The following is a 15,023-nucleotide window of genomic DNA, read 5'->3' on the forward strand; positions in this document are numbered from 1 at the left end:
AAATATCTGCATGCTAAAAAATAGGGAAAGATAAAAGCTGCAACAACTGTTCTGTCAACTGCAAATCTAATGCAAACTCACCACAGAAGTTTTATCACGGCACTGATCTCCCCATAAAGTTGTCATCAAATTGGAAGGATATAGATTATATCAGATGCAAAGTTAATTGGAAGAAGAACAAATGGCAGAACTGCCATTCTAAACTTTTCCCATGAAAGAGAACACACACAACGCGGACACACCCTTTCGCAAAAAAATACGCTAGTTCGCGGAATAAAAGGGAGAAGTCAAGAGTGCCCTCTGCCCAGGAATGCCAGGAATCCCCGGAGGAATGCGTGCGAGCAAGGGGTCTCGGCGCCCCGCGGGGGCTCCGGGCCCCGCCCGCCCACCTGGAACCCGAGGCCGGCAGCAGCACCTCCAGCTGCGGCACCGCAGCTCCGGGGCAGCGGCGGCCGGCCCCGCTCGGGGGAAAGACCCCCGCTCCTGACAGCCGCGGAGAAAACGAAGAAGGACTCCGGGAGTCTGTTCTGCCGGCAGCTCCCTCTCCTATCGGCCGCTGAGCTCGCCCGCCCCGGTCACCAGCGCAGCCCCGAGGAGCGCCCGGGGGAAGGGCTGCCCCGACACGGCCGGCGCTCCGCCAGCTCCCCGCGGTCGTGCGGGGAGAGCCGCCGTGTTATCGCCTCACGCCCGGGAGGGCCCGGCGCCCCCGGCCTTTGGAAAGGCGTGTGTTTAATGGAGCTGAGGAAAGCAGCGACCCAGGGCGCCTCGGCGCCTGTAGCCACCGCCACAGCCGCGGGCGGCAGCGCCTGCGGCCCCGCACGGCGACGGCTCCCGTGCCCTTCGCGCTCCGGTCCGGTCGCGCCGCAGTCCTGCGCCCGCCCGGCCATCGCGGCAGGGAAAAGCGGGTGACGCGGTGCCCCCCTCAGCTCCCAGACCGCCCCCCGCCGTTCTCCTCACCCGTCCCGAGCCGCCTCTCTCGCGCAGGGGGAATCCCCGCCAACTCCGCGCCGCTCACTCCGCCAGCCGCGGTCGCCGCCGGAGCCGAGCGCGCACTGCCCGCCCCCTCCAGCGGGGGAGGGGGCGCCGCGGCCGGGCCGGGCCGGGCCGGGGAGGAGCCAGGCGGGGGGCGCTCCCGCAGGTGAGCCCCGGGCTTCCCGCCGCTTTCCCGCCCGCCTGCGGCCTTTGCTCTCCCTGAGGGAGCGCGCGGCGCGGCGCGCCCGGAGCCCCCGACAGGCACCTACAGCCGCAAACGGAGGGCAGAGCGCCCTGCTCCTCCTCGGCTAGGGCTGCGGCGGGCCCCGCCGGGATGGGACGGCCACAACAGCCCTCTGAAGAAGAAACTCAGCCCCGGGCCCGGGTTCTGTCGGCTCGAGGCCGCCTGACAGTCGGGTTTGTTTTCCCTCGCCGTGTGGAGGCGGCTGGCGAGCCGCCCGCCCGGCGGGAAGGGCTGAGGCAGCACAGGGAAGGGACGGGACGGGACGGGGCAGGGCGGGCGCGCCTTTGGACGTGAGGAGGAGGTGAGGGAAGCGCAGAGAGCGGGGCTGCAGCCCTCGAACGGGGCAGCGTGCCCGTGCTGCTCCCAGAGCAGCGTCACAAGCACCTCTGGGCACACCTTGGTGCCTCGGGCACTTGGGGTAATTTCCACACTGTCTTCAGCTAGACTGGAAATATGACAACAAGGTGATTCCAGAATATTCTACACATACGGTGCGAACTGATGCGTTGCCACACTGCAGCGTGTCTCTTTCCTTGATCCTTCAGTGAAGGAAAGGTGGGTGGTACAGACTGGGGGGGTCACAGGTGTCGTCCAAAAAAACCCAAAAAACGGTGTCTGCAACCATGTCACAAGAAATGGGCCTCAGACAATTTTTTCCATGCTTATAAAGTTGTTCTCAAGGTTTGAACAACTTAAACCAAGGAGCATTGTAAGAAGAAAGGTTATAGTGAATCTACAGGGAGGAAAAAACCACAACAAAATGTGATATGTCCTTGTCTCCAACAGAAAAATTACGGGCAGTGAACATGAGAAGGAAAAATTTAGTATATGAGTCATGAAAGCCATGTCAAAGTTGTTCAACAGGAGGAGCATGGACAGGAACACATCCTCTTTTCAAATCCAACAGTGCTGGAGGTCACTGCTCAAACTTCTGCCAGAGCTGCTCTGATACCTGTTACGCGTCTGTGAAAACAAGCCAAATTAACAAAGACTACTAGGTATATATACATGGAATTTTATATAATTGTATGGATTTTCTGTAGAGAATTCTCTAACCCTGTCTTAATTAAAATGTGTAAACAGGAGATGTTCAACTGGAAAAGGCAGTGTTCCAAATATAACATCAGTATTAACACTGCTGGGACCCTGTATCCAGTTTTGGGTTCTGCATTGGGGAGAAAAAAAACAAAAAAACCCAAACAAACAAAAAACCAGCCAAACAAACAAACAACCCCCCCCCAAAAAAACCAAAAAACCCCACCACAAAACAGTGAAGTTCTCACAAATCTACACCAGAAAATTAAGTGCATTCTAAGAATTTTGTAAAAAATATGAATTTCAATAGTATTAAAAGTCAGTATTCCATAAGGCTCTATTGAGGCCTGGGAAAAACAGACAAAAGCAAAACAATAGTGTATTACAGCTTCTGCTTGTGATAAAATACTATATTGATGGTTAATCAGTAGAAAGAGCTGTAAACTGTAGGAATTGCACAAATTATAAACAGTTCTAAGGAGGCAGCTAGTGAGGTGTTTGCTGAGAGGATGGAAATATTCAGTGTGACAGGTTCTGAAAAGACTTCTGTTGCATGTCTACATAATACACCCAGTTGATTCTCCCTCAAAATGGTTATTGAGAAGAAAGTCATAGATCTGTAGAGTTTTCTGCCCTTAGTATTGATAAAAAATGAGTTCATGAGACAGAGCAGCCCAAACTTGTGCTGCCATCTTGATCTTTTGCATACTTTGCCACTTAACATTTGCCTTTCATATGCATTTTTTCCACATAACCCCATAATCTTGGAACTGTTTAAGTAAAAGGTGCATAGAGTTTGCTTAGTTTCTTTCCCTGTAGTTTTTGAGAAAGCACATGAAGCTTATACCCTCACCCCACCTGAAAAAAACTGGGAAACAATGAATAGAAAAGAAAGTAATTAAACTTTTTTTTTTCCTCAGTTACATGAGTTGTGTGGCAACATTTCAGTTGAACTCACAGATATTATACAGACATTTCTAATGGCTGTATTTTATTACAATTAGAGTGTTAAGAAACATGCTGACAGGTTGTTCAGCCTCATACTGTAGTTTGGTAATATGTGAAGGAATTGCACTTAATAGAAAACAAAATGCTTAATTAAAGAGGTGTATATACCTATAATTTTCACGTTGTTGTTAGAGGTTAACAAAGAGAGTGTTAATCAATGATGTTATACAATAAGACATTTCCATTGAATTTAGATGCAAACCAGAAAAAGAAAAAAAGGAATAATTTCTTGCTAAAACAACCAGGCTATGATGAGTACTACTCATTACTATATAGTCTATAATTAATGTTTTCCATTCTATACCTCTCAGGTAACAGCTTGGGAGACAATTCAGTTGCTATCTGTCATGGTCAGCATTAAACTGCTCAGAAAAACTTTTTCTTGTTCTGTACTGAGTTTCAGAAAAATATGCTGAGGCGTCTTTCTTTCTTTCTTTCCTTTCTTTCTTTCCTTTATTTTTCTATATCAAAGATAGGGGCGTGAAAAAAAGAAAAAGGTGGGACAAGCACAATTACTAAATTACTTGTATTGGCTGTGAGCATCCCAAACCGAAGTTTTGAGTGGATTTTCACAACTTCTATCCTACATTTCCTCAAAGCTCTATCCTACACTTCTTGAGCCTTGGCGGAAAGTTTATTTTGAACCTTTGAGCCTTTAATATTTCATTAAAACTGTAGTTTAAGTTGAAAATTTTGTCAAAGTTTCTTACAGATCTTTGGCATATCCTGAGCATGAGTTTTACAAGTACTTGGTTATAGTAACGCTGCAAACATGAATTGTTCCATAAGAGCTGTAGTCCAGCTGGAATACTGCAAAAGTACAAGGTTATCCAGTGAGGTAAGAATTTTTTGAAGGAATGTATACAAACCCAGCAATAAGCTTAAATTGCACTGAGTACAGACATAGGTCATATACAGAATATCATCTCTGTGCAGGCTGCCATTTCCTTTCCCACCCCTCATCCAGTTATTTTTCTTTTCCTTGCCTTTAAGTGAAGGTTTTGGTCCTTGTTTACAAAACTGGTTCGACGCTATGATTGATGTCTCTCTGTTCACGCAGTGTATTATCAGGCACTTGTGAAACACAATACAAAATGGAGTTTGCAGCTAAAGCAAAAACAAACAGTAATGCCCCAGCAGCCTGTGCTGTAGATTAATTCCAGCTGCTGGCTACTCCAGCACACCTCGGGAGCTGAGCAGCACTCCTGCATTCAGCTCTGCTTGTGCAGTGAGTCCCTCTGTGCTGAAAGCCTGCTGTATCAGGGCTCTGCTTGGCTCCTAGCAAGATGCACCTCTATCTCTGCTCTTCCACTACATACTTAACTGAGTTTTAGCACTTCATTATAGTCCCTGATTTCCTTTCAGGAGAGGATCTAATCCAATAATCACAGTAGGGGGGAAAAAGCCTGGAATATAATTCCATTGAAGCACTGCTTCTGATTTATCTTTTACAATACATGTTGGAAATTTTCTTTATTATCAAAGATTAGGTGTCTGTTGCTTAAGAAATAAGAGTTATCCTTCTTACTACTATATTCAGTAAGCTACTAAATAGACATTTTTATCTATTTCTTATTTCAAGAAACACAATCTTAAAAATTCAGGTCTTCACTTTCAGAGAAGATGAGGCATTTGAAGAAATGTATTTATACACTCTTATCAGATGCTTTTTAATGTATGATCTCCGGTTTTTCCTCGAATACAACTAACCAAAAAAAAGAGGCCTTCCATTTTCTACCTCTCTTGTATTTCCCCCCAACCCCCCTTTTCACAGTGCACCTTCTCTCTCTCCTCTTTCCCCCTCCCGCTTTTCTTTTTGGGGGCAGCCCATCTTTTACATTTCTCCCTTCTCCCACGTACAGCTGTCAAACACAGGGTACTGCTGACAGAACCCAGAGCACAGGGTTCTCTCTGTCTCTAACCCTACCCTCCACTGTGCTCTAAAACAGCCTGGATAATCCTAGCCATTCGGCCTAGCCATATATTCAAGAACATATTTACATTGCAGCAGAACAAGACTTATTAAATAAAATGCATAAAATGACAGATTAAATTGTAAAACAAGAGATTTATATTTTCAGATCACTTCAACACTGGAAAATATATTAGCTAATGCATGGTAAGGAAAAACTTAGGAGATCACTTAAATTTTAACTTGTCTTCTGCAGAATTTAATTTCATCTTAGCTCAAGTTTACAAATACTCTTCATATTGAATATAAGACTGTACAATTATTGACCTTAATTATGTACATAGAAATCAAGAGTGAGATGAAGAGAAGAGACCATTGACTTTAAAAGATGTTGAGGGGAAAATACACACAACAGAAAGTTTGATCATAAAAAATATGATCATTTCAATATTCATTTAAGAAAAAATAGTCAAGTAATTAAGTAAACAATACTTAAATATAAATTTAAGTTGAAGATTTTGGATACTGTCCAGCATTTAGCCACAATGAGGCTTTCTGATCTCTCATTCTTCTTGGACAACTTTTGGCTAAATCCATGTTTCTTTCTTCACCTTAGCGACACAGTCTTTCTCACACTAGTCTTATTTCAGTAATCCTAGTAATGAAAGAAGTTTTCTTTTCTCCAGAAGGAGCCTGCAAAAAGCCTAAGTACTACCAAATGCACCTACATTAAACTTCCAGAAACTGTTGTAGTTGTTACATGCTCGGCTGTGGTCTGTGCTGCTCTCCTTGGCCAAGCCCAGGCTGCAGGAACAAACTGATTTTTTAAGAGTAGCGTAGCCTGAACCTCTGTTTCCACGAATACATAAAGTAGTAATTTGTTGGCATTGTCAATGTATTTATTTGAAGAAAGCTTAAAGGGTGTATTGTTTCAGTCACTGCAGATGTAAACATTGATACATTTATCACAGAAATAGTAATGTAGCAAATAAAATTACTTCTGTGCTCTTTATGCATGTAGCTCTTATTTATTTCAATGGAGAGGTGAAATGTTAAACCACCTCGGTGTAAGTTTAAGCATCACTATCCCAATATAAATTAACTCTTTTTTTTCTTATAGGCATGCATGGAAGTCTCAGCGATTGCGGTTTGGGATGGATTTTCTCCTGCCTTTGGAGGAAGACAAGGAGACGTTTGTGGAAGCCTGGAGCAGTCCCTGCTCCGAGCCTTTCCCCGGCCGAGTTTGGGGGAGCGGCCGCGGGCCTCCTGTGCCGTGGGCCAATGGCACCACCTGGTGGCCTCGGTAATTGTAACAGTTCGGGCCTTGGACGCTTCCCGAGCAGCTTGAAAACAGAGACCGGGAAAAAGGATTAGCCTTAATATTTTTACAGTTGTTTTTATTTCCAGCTACTTTCCTTAATTGGGTGAGATATTTACCATATTGCCATTTAAACAGTTTCGTGAAGCAATATTTTCGAAGAGATGTAGACATTTTAGTAGTGTGCAATTACTTTAAGAATCAACTTAGAGATATTAAACCTTCTCCTTGAAAGAAAAACATCACTCCTGATTCATCTGCAGTAATTTAGCTACTGATGCACTGAAGACTTAAGAAAATAACTATCTTTGCAAGTCTAGGAAAAACACAGAAAGACAGCTTAAAGGCAGGTTTTAGAGGATTGGAGTTTTCAACACTAGAATATACGTGCATATAATAAGCATTTCATGGACAATTAAATTATTTTTGGAATTTTTAAGTTCCACTTATGAATTAAATACTCAATTTTCACAACTCTTATAAAAGAGTTGAACAAAAAAATTAAATTAACTCAGGGAAACTAGTTTGTCCTGGCCTTTACCATGGCTTGTTTCTCATTTTCATTTGAAAATAAGTGTATTTTATGTGTTTCCATTTCAGATCCCACAGCCATCCATTGCTTTAAGAGAGGAAGCTTACAGCCTAATTATGAGTCAGCGCAGAATATATAAGGTATTTTAAATTCTCAAAGATGGAGGCTTTAGTGATGCAATAGATTCTATCTTTGGCATTTGTGCAAAGTCTGCTCATTTTTACCAGGAGAGATACGTTCATGTAGATCTGGCACTATGCAAATGAACTAAACTGCTACTCCAGTCTTCAGTTAATACTATTTTCTTTAGGAAGAAGAACTCTTCCTGGTTAGTGTTCTGTGACTGTAGAGGGTGCTCTTAAAATACTGGAGATGGTAATAATATGTGGCAATCAGTTTCTTTTTCTGTAAAGCTTATCAATGTTAGGATGTTTATATTTAGCAAAGAACATTGTAGAGCTTGAGTGTTTTATTTTTGATGTGGGCAAGAGTCACTATCCACGTTTGCATCCAAAAACGGTCCTGGAAACTTTTTCTGGATTTAGTTTATTTTTGCAAAGTAGGTTTCTGCCAAACCGTGATAGTATCTTCTGAGAAAACTATTGATGTGCACTAAAACAAGTTGAAAGAAATACTAAATAGAGTGTATTTTTAGTTGCAAGGCCATTGACAGTTGAATAAGAGCTTATTGTTCCAAAAAAGCCATTTAAATATTCTTTAAAAATCCTTAGTTACATGAAGTTGATGCTTCCACATTGTGCTATCTGGTATTCTGTTGGGAAGGATTTAGCTTTATTTTACTTTGATTTGCCTGTAGTTTGTTTTATTGATTGCCTCACCATATTCCCAAGCTATCTGTTTTCTTATGCTTTTTAAATTAAATTAGCAAGTGAAAAAAATCCTAGGTGCAATAGACTAAATCAAAATATATCCTACTATACTTTTCCCTCAACAATACAATATTTTTTTAAAACACAAAATTTTATGTTCCACTCAGTACAGCCAAGAAACAATTGAGTTAATTTTGCGTGCTTAAGAAATGTTGCTTCTTTCCAGTGAGAGTGGAGTCTATAAACCTCAGAAAGATAAGAATTTTGTTTTAATAATCAGAATTGCCCATTTTAAAGCAGTGTAAGGAGGACTAATATTCCCTAGGTGAAGACCTTCAGTGGGACCAAGATGAGGCTGCAGACCTGAGGCAGCCCTGCTGTGAGTCGGGGTGTGGGAGGTGTGATCCCTGTCAAAAACCCTCTGCCGGAACTGCAGTGCAACAGCAGAACTGCCCTTTGCCCTGAGAGCTCATTAGACTGGCAGGAGATGAAACAGATACTGCAGAAGCAGAGTTTTCCCAATTCAAACTTTTCCTAGCAACAGCTGCTCTGCTTCTTACGCTGGATTTATACACTTACCCTGAGATGGTACCTTAGATGTGAACTCAGCCTAAGACTTCACCAGCGATCAGTCACTTGAGATTCAGTATCACAAAGACTGACTCTCCACTTTTACAGCAGCCCTGCTGTAGGCCCAGTTTAGTGCACTGAAGTCAGTGCAGCTTGTTTTCCCTGGGGAAGCCCTCTGAGCATTTTTTGGCCAAATTCAGCAGCATCTATTCTAGGGAGACTTTGCCAAGACCATTGGGAAACCTTGTAAGCATAGACCGAGCTTAATAGCTGTTTGCTGCCTTCCAATGAGATGGACCTGTCCTGTTCCAGTCTCCAGCTTCCACATCAAAGTCATCACTAGCAGCTTGCAGGTTAGAGCTTGTTGCTGGATCATACACAGGGGACTTGATGTTACTGAGCACTGTGACTGCAGGCTTGCCACAGTCAAATTAAATTCTTTGTGAGAGCTGGCAAAAATTAACTATCCCCACTCTTCAGGCTAGCCTCTTCAGCAAAAGCAATGTTGCTGCCTGAGGTCTGATGGTGGAAAATATTTCTGTTGCAAGTCATGTAACAGGGAAATGCAATGATCAGCCAGAGACAAGGATTTTGTCTCATAGGGCTTTCCTCCTCAGGATTAAGTAGAGATTTGACCAAACAAAACCTAGGCCTCTTCCAACCTTAAATACATGAACTGTTAAGACAGATAGTCATACTTAGTTCTCTTCCCATTTACAGTATTTCTGGTGGGCAGTGTTTTCACTTCCCTAGGAGAAACCAGAAGTGTTTCCCCTAAACATCCCTTATACTGGGGTTCCTAAAATGGAAAGTTAGAAGTGCAAATCTTATACCCATAGAATCAAGACTCGACCACATACTTCCTCTGATCACTAATTTTCTCTTCTCTGAGCTATTAGATAAAACAGATAATACTTTTCCTCCCATTTTTTAAGAACGGGTTGACATAAATTCTTACTCTAGGAGAGACTTCAAGAATGTATTTTGTAGATTCTCACACCTCTGCAGCTCACATTAAAGGAGCAGAATATCAAAAACAGATGGAACACAAGACCCATCATCTTTTCTTTATAATGACCAGTCAGGATGCAACTTATCAATTTTAGTCATTCCTGTAGTGGATTCTCTTTTCCTGAAGTGTGAAAAGACCAATGCACTTCATTCGGGGTTGGAGACTCTACTACACAACAAACATCACAGTACCTCTAAGCTGCAGCCACTTACAAAAATTACCCAACACATTCTACAAAGACACAGTCTGTCTTTACTGGTTCACTTTTTACAGCACATTCTACAGTTCTAGAAAATCTTAAAAGCTCCGGAGAAAAAATCTTGCAATGTACAGTACTTGCATATTTCAAGCAGTGAAAGCTGTAAATGATACACATGCTGGAATGACAATAAGACAAATGGAAGTTTTCACTGGGAAAATGCAAACCAGAAGACAGATAGTTTGTTTTGCTTTAGGCAAAGCATGAATGCAAACATTTAAACTGGAGAAACTCCCCTTTCCTTCTGTGGCCCCTCTGAGTCATTACATTAATTACTTGGAACTATTTACCTACTTCCCTTCATTTAGGCCCCAGGTGCAGAAACTGGGTACAAAAAATTATTTTCATTCTTTTTTCTGAGTGAAAGAACAATATATGGAAACACACATCATTTCCTCTCTGAAATCCATGAAGGTGAGAAGGGGTGGCATCCTAATATATATATTGTGTTTTCCTGTTTTTTAATACCTGATAGCAAAACACAAGAGTGGTGGGGGGTGTCAGTGATGTTTCTCTTCTGAGGTACAGTGAAAATATTTATTTAGTTTTGTTGCATTAACAAGGGCAGCTGGCAGTGTTTGCACTTCTAGTACTTCACTGAAGGGATACCCCTAATTCTTGAAGAAAGACAAATATCTCATTTTACAAATGTGCTAACCTGTGCTTAGTGCAGTGGCTTTGACAGCCTTGTTCTGTGATCACTGTCTTTGAAATGTGTCCTTATCCAGCCACATCCAGGCATACACTTTTCCACATGTGAACCTAGAGAATTAACAGAGGCATTAAATATTTAGAAAATAAACAATTAATCACATTAGAAAAATTTTTTTAAAAAATCATAAAAGAGGCTTAAAACCTAAATTTCTAAATTGCTAGCAAAGGGGTTCAGTTTCAATATCTACAGTTCTTTTTGGCAAGATAGCCACGTCTCAAAGCTCTTGCTTAGAGTTTCATTTCTAACTTCCCTCTGGGGAAACAATGAATCAAACCTTTTCTTGTACTTTTACTGAGATATTCTTCTGCTCTTCATTATTTTGTAATGCAAACAGCAGATTGCAGGACATGGGCTGTAGAGATATCTTTAAATAATAACTAACAAAATCCATGGCTATTTTCACAAGGTGTAGTCAACTTCTTCCTTCCTAATAAAGAGTATCAGTCAATCCCAGGGTAGCCCAGGTCATCAGGGGGTGGCTACCGAGTCTGGCTCCCCCTGTCACAGCTGCCTGGCAGTGGGCCCACCCTTGGGAACAGCCAGCTGGCTCTGCCGCACATTTCAGCTTCCTCCAAGTTTGCATGTGGACCTGGGAAGCAGCTGAGAGTATTTTGCCTGATCGGCTTATTTGTTGTCAATCCAGAGAGTTTTCCCCTTGCCATGAGTGCTGATGATGCAGTCAGTTTGCAGCATGGCCCCTCTGCTCTGTCATTTCTGCTGCTCTGCGCTGGCTCTTCAAAAGATCAGATCTGTTTCACAGACTTTGCTCGTTTTCAAGTCGGTTCAGCACTTCTCTGTTCTGATATGGCCTGTCCAGATGCACGAGTTTCTTTTTGCAGTCTGCCAGCTTTTGGCCCCGAGCAGACTCAGACTACGAGAAAGACGAGTCCTTCCTCTAGTTTCTCTTAACATTCTAGCGGCATACCTGTAAAATTATACAAGCTGTAGGGGGACCCTTCATTTAAAAAAATCTTGGTAGAGCATAGGTGTGCATGTTCATCATTAATGACGCATCTCAATCTTTACTCAGCAATATAACTCCTTCACGGAGCTGTGAGCAGTAACAGTGCAAACAGAAGTAACCTCTTCCATGTTCATCCTCTGATATCAAAAGAAGGGCATAAGTAGCATTTGCCATAGAAACAGATCTTTAAATTCTAGGGTGTAAATCCATGTGTTCAAGGATTTTCAGAGGCAATTTTAGGATTCATTGAGGAGAGTACCTTCAGAATTAAAAAATATATATATTTTTTCTAGAACATTTTTTAAATTAAAAAGATTATGTATACCCAAAGTATGCAGCACTTTCCATTCCCAACTAATAATCAAGCCTTTCTGAAAAATAGTTACTTGACCTAGTGAACATAAGATGATATTGTAATTCATTTAACTATTTAGTCATATTTCTAATCCCATCAGATTAATATCTTGTTGTATTTAGCTACCTAGACGAGGGAAAGCAATATTTGTAAAACCATATTTTAATATCTGAACTTTTTTATGGTATGTTGGCTTATTCAATAGGACAGCAGTGGAAACACTGGTACTGATACTCATTGATTTACATAACCTCATGAGCTTAGTTACTTTCTGTCTCAGGTCAGCAGCACAAGTATTCACAAATCTGGCATTACAAAAGTCTCTTCAGATTGTTTTTAATCATTCTCATAATCAATCAGTCTGGACTTTTTCTGTGATTGCAATATCCTTACTGAGATGTGAATTCGAATGTGGAAAAACAGACCATTCCCAGATTTCAATATCCAGCGGGGATGCATTTAAGACCTTGCCATGAGTCAGTGGTGGCCTTCCTAGGCTGGGTTCCTGCTAAGTGCAAGACAGATCATTACTCCAGCTTCAACACTCCTCTCACGTTTAAACAGTGGTATTCACAGGCATAGGAGACAGTCAGTTGTTAGAGCAGCTATTTCCATTCACTTCTGAAGGAAGAGTATCAGATCAGGCACAGCCATGCCTGCTGGATAGGTGCTTAAACAACCACTTAGACACAGGAGCCATGGCCATCATCGCATCTTCACGCTGAGTATTTCCAACAGGCACCAACACATTTCATTCAACGCTTCCAAACCGTGCTACTTGGAGTCATCTCATTTAGTATGAGTTATTTGGTCTTCAGCTGTACTCAAATTTATCTGCTTTAATTGATTGTTCATGACCTTCCAAATCTTGTTGCAGCTTGGCAAGGACACTTCCATGAGCATAGTCCGTGTCAGCAGTTAGCACACTCAAATTTGCTAGCAGGTAAATTTATTAGGACAAACCTAGTCAGGATGACATCTGAGCATGTGTCCAACCTAGGTGGACAGAACTACTCAGATACTTGAAACTATTCCTGCAGAAGTACCTTCTTGAAATGGAGCCTTTATCACCATAAGGATGGGCAGCTGCTGAGTTAAAAACAAACAAACAAACAAACAAACCCCAAACCCTCTGGTATGGAAATCTCTTTTACATTCCCTTCTCAATGTCCAATACTTAACTAATTCTACCTATGCTACATTCACACATTCTGATTCAAATTCCTGTTTAGTATGATGTGTAAAAACTCAGTCAGGGTTAAGATAGAAGTGTAAAAAGTCAATATATCTGGGAAAGAAAACTAATTTTAAATTGTAAAGTTGTGCTTGAAAGTGTTTACTCTATGCATGAAGTCTGTGATTCATGATTATTACTGCTATTTCTGATTTTTGTTTCAAATGAAGTTGTGTTGATTATGGAGAATGTTACTGAATTCTTCTGCTTATTTATAAAGGAAGTTGGAATTTTTGGAGGATGTAGAGTGTAATCACTATCATGTTATTTGAGGGCAGGGAGCTAAAGAGTCTGAGAGATCTTTCCCATAAATACAGTGTTCTTCAGGCACAAAGGCTTGGGAAGGAAACAATTCCTTCTAATTAGGAAAGTAATTTTAAGCAGGAAAAAAAGATGTAAAAGCTTAGGGGCTGTTCTTGTCAGAGAGAGATGTTTCCGAGAAGAATTAGGGCAATAGAGGATTATTGTTTTGTTAAGCTTTTGATTGAGATCTCAGACTTTCATCAGTTTTGCAGCAATGCAAGCAAAGAGATCTAAAGCTCAAGTGCATCTCAGAAAAGAGATCTTGGAGAAAGAAATGAAAATAAAATAAATTTTATTTTAGAAAAACAACCCAGACTAGCATTTAGCTTTTGGGTATTTATGACACCCAGTTTATAGCCAAAGGGAAGTTTTTCTGTCATCACGCTGTCACTTTTAAAAACAAAGGGGGAAAAGTGTTGCTTTTGATTTCTAAAAGCATTGTGTTAGTTACTTGAAAAATTCCAGACTAGAGCATGACAGATCCTTCAGAAGAAAACGCCAAAGTTGTTATTTAGAAGCTGCCCTGAGTATAGTCAAGATTAAAGCTCTTAATGAAGGCAAAGCTTACTTATCTGATCAGATTTTATCATAATGGTCTAGCATGTGATATTATTTTGTAAAAGTTACATAACTTTTTGTTTAAGAGCATACTTTACTTTCAAGCAGCACAAACAACATTTTTAACCTGTTCAGATCCTTGAGAAATGCAAGCAGATTTGAAGAAAAAATTTGGATATTTGTTAACAAAAGAAAATCATTCCTTTCTGTGACTTGGTTAAGACGAAAGCAAGACAGGAAACTAATAAAAAGGATCAGAGAACCTGGAAATAAATGTTGACAGGCTTGTGCACTGGCAGTTTAAAATCATATATTATTAAGCATTAGCTTTCTGCTTAAGTGTTTGCCCACAAGATTGCCTTTCCCTAGGAAAGTCTAGAGATTACCCACAAGTCATTTGTGTTTGCAGGTTTTCTGTGAGTATGTGTGGGTACATCCTACCATTTATCAGCCACAATGCACTGAGGTCACAAGTCCCCTGCCTCATTAAAAGACAGTGAGCCAATTGAAAAACAACTCTGTTCTCCCGAGGAGCATCTGGACATCTGGTGCAGGAGTCATCTGCTTAATTTTGAAACAGACTGATCTGGGAAGAAACTAGGCAGTTAGACAAAAAATAGGTAATAAAACCTTGGATATACAGAGTTTTCCTGTTTTGACAATAGAATTTGTGGATTACAGCTTAAAGCTTTTTAGGGTTTCTCACAGTGAGAAGTAAAGTTTAAAACTTACAATATTAAATAGTGGGACAAGAAAAACAAAAGCATGACCCTACACCTCTGTGGAAATATCTCAGGGCTTCATGGAATCATCGACTGAATATTGAGTGCTGATAGACCCGGCACACCACGATGTAGGAGCATTTATCATCTGGGTGCTTGTTACTGTCAGAAAACAAAGACTGAGAAGGAGAGAAGGTGGTGGCTTGGCTCCTTATGTGCCCAGTATAACGCAACCTGTCACATTAAAGAGTCGTTCATAAGCCACGATAGGGGCTTGTAGCAACTGCCAGTGCACTCGTACAGGCAGTGTGAGCGTGGCTGCTGCTGCCTGGTGTCATGCCATCCATCTCACCTTTTGCACTGCCATGAAAGTACTGTGCTAATTCCTGCACTTCAGACTGCTTTTGGCTAAAATATTTACTTCATTAAGCTTTTCACTAATCTGGTCTTCCATTGGCTCAGGGAAACTGCTCTTGTATC

General features: G+C 41.5%; 1 protein-coding gene across 2 annotated transcripts in view; it reads right to left on the reverse strand.

Annotated features, from left to right (window-relative positions):
- Nucleotides 1-1,052, reverse strand: part of CGNL1 (cingulin like 1) — a 55,484-nt gene extending 54,432 nt beyond the window's left edge. Inside the window, exon 1 of one of the 2 annotated variants that reach the window (XM_040077183.2) lies at nucleotides 958-1,052. The gene's annotated coding sequence lies outside the window, so the exon portion shown is untranslated. Of the gene's footprint in view, nucleotides 1-81; nucleotides 104-957 lie in introns of those variants that run through there. The other variant, XM_040077185.1, reaches the window with a different exon arrangement.
- Nucleotides 1,053-15,023: the final 13,971 nt, after the last annotated feature.

This window comes from Hirundo rustica, chromosome 13 (genome assembly GCF_015227805.2).
Source record: "Hirundo rustica isolate bHirRus1 chromosome 13, bHirRus1.pri.v3, whole genome shotgun sequence".
Lineage (NCBI taxonomy): Eukaryota > Metazoa > Chordata > Aves > Passeriformes > Hirundinidae > Hirundo > Hirundo rustica.